Below are 5002 nucleotides of genomic sequence, written 5' to 3'. Positions count from 1 at the left end.
GGTGATAAAGGCGACGGCGATGGCTCCACATGGCGTCCGGCGATGCACAGGTTGGCGGAGAGGCTACAGAGCGAGGAGGCGGAGCTCCTGGGCGCGTCGGAGGAGCGAGGGGACGACGGGGAACGCGGCAACAGCGAGCGGCGGCGTCCGCTCGTTCGGTGGTGCTCGCGAGAGAGAGACCAAGGGAGGGGGAGGAAAGAGAGAGAGGAAGAGAGGGAAGGGGATGAGCATGGCTGAGAGCGAGGGGACCCGGGGGGGTTGCGTGGCGACGCTGCAGGGAGTCCCGCAGCAGGCAGGGAGGCAGGAGGTGGCCGGGCCCGTGGCCGCGTGCGGTAAGCGCGTGCTCGGCGTCCTCCTGGCGCGGTGGAGACGACGACTGGCGCTGCCAGTCAGCTGGGCCGGCCTGTTGGGTTGCTAGGCTGCACAGTGCCCGGCTACACAGGTAAGCGGCACAGGTAAGGTTTTCCCCTTTTATTTTCTATTTTCTGACATTTGTTTTGATTTAATAAAAATACTAAATCATTTTATTTACTTATGCCAATTTTTGTAGGAACTAGTGGTATTATTCCAGAGCTCCTCAACAAATGGTATAATTTTTGGACATATATTATATATATAACAAATATATATCCAATGCAAATATTTATGCATTAATTCCAAATGACCAAAATAAATACTTATGGGCTCTTAAAAATATTGGTTTGATTTTTATCTCTGTCCAATATTTTCAGAGAGCAACATGAGCATTTTCTTGGACTTTTTTGGAGAAATTTTTATCTGGGTCATTTCCAGAAATGATTCTGAGGGTTTCACAAATCCCCATTTCAAATTTAAATGGAATTTAAACATGATGCACACATGACTAGCTAGTCTAGGCCATACCAGAACTAGGGATGTGACAACTCGCCCCCACTTGAAAGAATCTCGTCCCGAGATTCATGGGTCGACGGAAAGAAAGTGGGGTACTCCAGTCGAAGACGATCTTCTCGCTCCCAGGTAGCTTCTCTCTCAGAATGATGAGACCACTGAACCTTGAGAAACTTGATGTTCTGACGTCGAGTAACACGCTCTGCTTGATCAAGAATGCGAACCGGGTACTCTTGGTATGTGAGGTTATCTTGGAGATCAAGCGTTTCGTGGTCCACTCCGCGGATGGGATCCGAGAAGCAACGCCTGAGTCAAGAGACGTGGAAGACATCATGTACTCGAGAAAGATGTGGGGGTAGTTCCAACTGGTAGGCAACCTCTCCTCGTTTAGCGAGAATGCGAAAAGGACCAATGTAATGAGGAGCCAACTTGCCCTTGATACCGAAGCGATGGGTAACCTTCAAAGGAGTGACCCGAAGGTAAGCTTGGTCGCCAATTTCATAAGTCATATCCTTATGATGGCGGTCATACTGACTCTTCTGACGAGACTGGGCTGTTTTCAAATTCTCACGAATGATGCGAACTTGCTCTTCTGCCTCCTGGATCATGTCCAGTCCAAAGAATTGTCTTTCACCGGTTTCTGACCAGTTCAAAGGTGTTCGACATCTTCGTCCATAGAGAACCTCAAAAGGAGCTTTCTTGAGACTGGATTGATAGCTATTGTTATAAGCAAACTCGGCAAAAGGAAGACATTTCTCCCAATCCATACCGAATGAGATAATGCAAGCTCTAAGCATGTCTTCGAGAATTTGGTTGACCCTTTCCACCTGACCACTCGACTGAGGGTGGAAAGCGGTACTGAAGGAAAGATGGGTTCCCATGGCAGTTTGGAAACTCTCCTAGAAATGATAAGTGAAAAGACTACCACGGTCTGTACTGATCTCTAGTGGAACACCATGAAGTGACACTATTCGAGAAATGTATAAGTCAGCAAGCTGACTAGCAGTGATACTCTCTCGAACAGGAAGGAAGTGAGCCACTTTGGAAAGACGGTCAATGACTACGAAGATAGCATTATTCCCTCTATTGGTCCTGGGAAAGCCGGTGATGAAGTCCATACCAACTTTATCCCATTTCCACTCAGGAATATATAAAGGCTGAAGGGTGCCAGCAGGTCTCTGATGCTCTGCCTTAACGCGACGGCAAACGTCACAGTTGGCAATGAACTGAGCGATTTCTCTCTTCATCCTAGTCCACCAAAACCTCTGGCGTAGTTCCTGATACATCTTAGTACTACCGGGATGAATCGTGAGAGGAGATTCATGCGCCTCCTTAAGAATCAATTGTCGAAGATGTTGCTTCTTGGGTACCACCAGGCGGTTCCCAAAGAAAACAACACCTCGATCATCAACAGAGAAACCACCAGCAACTCCCTTCTTAACGTTATCCTTGATTCGAGAAATACCCGTATCATAATGCTGGCTAGTTATGATCTGATCCTCAAGAGTAGGTTTCACCATTAAGGTAGAAAGGAATCCGTGAGGAGCAATGTGAAGATTAAGCTTACAGAATTCCTCATGGAGAAGTGGTTGGCCTCGCTGCAACATGAGATTGTTGCAATAGGATTTATGACTTAGAGCATCAGCCATGACATTGGCTTTGCCTGGGGTGTAGGTAATCCCTAGATCATAATTTGTGATCAACTCCAACCAACGTCTTTGCCTAAGGTTCAGATCTAGTTGGGTGAAGATATACTTGAGACTCTGGTGATCGGTGTAGATCTCGCAACGTTTACCAAGGAGGTAATGTCGCCAGGTCTTGAGTGCATAGACTACGGCTGCAAGCTCTAGATCATGTGTAGGATAATTCTCCTCATGTGGATGCAATTGTCGAGATGCATAGGCTATCACATGACGATCCTGCATAAGAATGCAACCTAGTCCCTATCGTGAGGCATCACAGTAGATAACAAAGTCCTTCGTGAAATCCGGTGGCACAAGTATGGGAGCAGAAGTCAGGCGTCTTTTCAGTTCCTGAAAACTGTACTCACACTGTGGGGAGCACTCAAACTTTTTATCTTTCTTGAGAAGTTCTGTGAGGGGTTTGGCTACTTTGGAGAAGTTTTCAACAAAGCGGCGACAATAGCTGGCTAGACCAAGGAAACTCCTAACTTGTTTAACGGTTTCGGGTGGAGTCCAATTGAGAACGGCCTTAACTCTCTCGGGATTGACAGCAATGCCCTTACCAGAGATTACGTGGCCTAGGTAGGTCACTTCTGGCAACCAAAATTCGCACTTGGAGAACTTGGCATAAAGGCGGTGCTCTCTGAGTTTTTCTAACACAAGTCTAAGATGTTTGGCATGCTCTTCCTCGTTCTTCGAGTAAATAAGAATATCATCGAGGTAAACCACGATGAACTTATCTAAGTACTCCATGAAGATCGAGTTCATCAAGCGGGAGAATGTAGCTGGAGCGTTGGTTATACCGAAAGACATGACGGTGTACTCGTATTGTCCATAACGAGTGACAAAAGCCGTCTTAGGAATGTCCCCATTTCTAATCCTTATTTGGTGGTAGCCTAACCTCAAATCCATCTTGGAGAAGACTGAGGATCCAGCGAGCTGATCATATAGGTCGTTGATCCTGGGGAGCGGATACTTGTTCTTTATCGTGACCAAATTAACGGGACGATAATCTACAACCATCCGGTCCGTACCATCCTTCTTCTTGACGAAGAGGACGGGGCAAGCCCAAGGAGAAGAACTAGGACGGATGAAACCCTTTTGCAAGGACTCATCAAGTTGTTTCTTAAGCTCGGCTAGTTCTAAGGGTGCCATCTTGTAAGGTCTCCTAGAGATTGGAGCGGTTCCTGGGATAGGATCTATGACGAACTCTACATCTATGTCAGGTGGAACACCTGGCAGTTCCTCTGGAAAGACATCCGGAAAGTCATGGACTACCGGGATATCTTCAAGGTCTGGAAGAGGGCTGACATTGAGAGAATAGAGCTGGCGCTTTGCAACTCTGGTGGAGACAGTGACTATCTTGCCAGATGGGTGTGTAAGCTGAACAGACCTAGTGTAACAATCAATCTTGGCATAATGAGCTTTCATCCAGTCCATACCCAAGATGATGTTAATATCTGTAGACTTGAGGGCTATAAGTGATGCAAGGAATACCAGTCTGTCAACAAGGATCTCGTTACCATGGCTTACACTAGAGGTTTGCCATTTGGATCCAGGAGTTTGAATGACTAGTGGAGAGGGCATATCACAAAATGACATGTTGTGCAAGTTAGCATAGCTTTCAGAAATGAAGGAGTGAGATGCTCCAGTATCGAATAGAACCGATGCTGGATGACAATTGACAAGGAGTGTACCAAGAACGACATCTGGATCATCATGAGCTTTTTTAGCTGAGACGTGATGCACACGTCCACGTTCAGTGGGGGCTGACTTGACACTGGTCATCTTGCGTGATGGCTTACCATGGCCAACAGACTTCTCGGGTTGGGGTGGGGCATAACTAGTCTGAGAGCAGTCACGTGCATAGTGTCCTGGCTTCCCGCATGTGAAGCAAGTCCCTGAGGTTGGACGTGGACCCGCACTAACAAGCGGTCTACCAGTAGGCCTGGGTGGAACATACTGCTGAACTGGATGAGGTGCCACATAAGATGGCCTCGGTGTATATCCAGGTGGAAGAGCGGAGTTTGGAACCCAAATCCGGCGCTTCTAAGAACCAGAACCGGAGGAAGATCCCAAATCACGGGTGTGCTTACGGGACTCCTCGTAAATGAGCTGTGCTATTTCTGCATTAATGGCCTTGTTCACAAGAGTTTGGAATGTATCACAATGATGCAGGTGGAGATCACGATGCAACTTGGGGTTGAGGCCCTTCCGAAACCTAGCCTGCTTCTTGGCGTCCGTGGACACTTCTTCTGTGGCATAGCGAGCGAGGTTCTCAAACTCTCTACTGTAAGCATCAACAGCCATCTTACTCTGGGTGAGACTACAGAACTCTTCTCTCTTGCGATCAATGAGGGCTTCAGGAATGTGATGCTCGCGAAAAGCCTCAGTGAAATCTCTCCAGGTAGGAATCTGGCCAGCTGGAAGCATAGCCTCATAGTTCTGCCACC

This window comes from Triticum dicoccoides, chromosome 2B (assembly GCF_002162155.2).
Source record: "Triticum dicoccoides isolate Atlit2015 ecotype Zavitan chromosome 2B, WEW_v2.0, whole genome shotgun sequence".
Taxonomy (NCBI): domain Eukaryota; kingdom Viridiplantae; phylum Streptophyta; class Magnoliopsida; order Poales; family Poaceae; genus Triticum; species Triticum dicoccoides.
Note: the sequence above shows the minus strand (reverse complement) of the source record.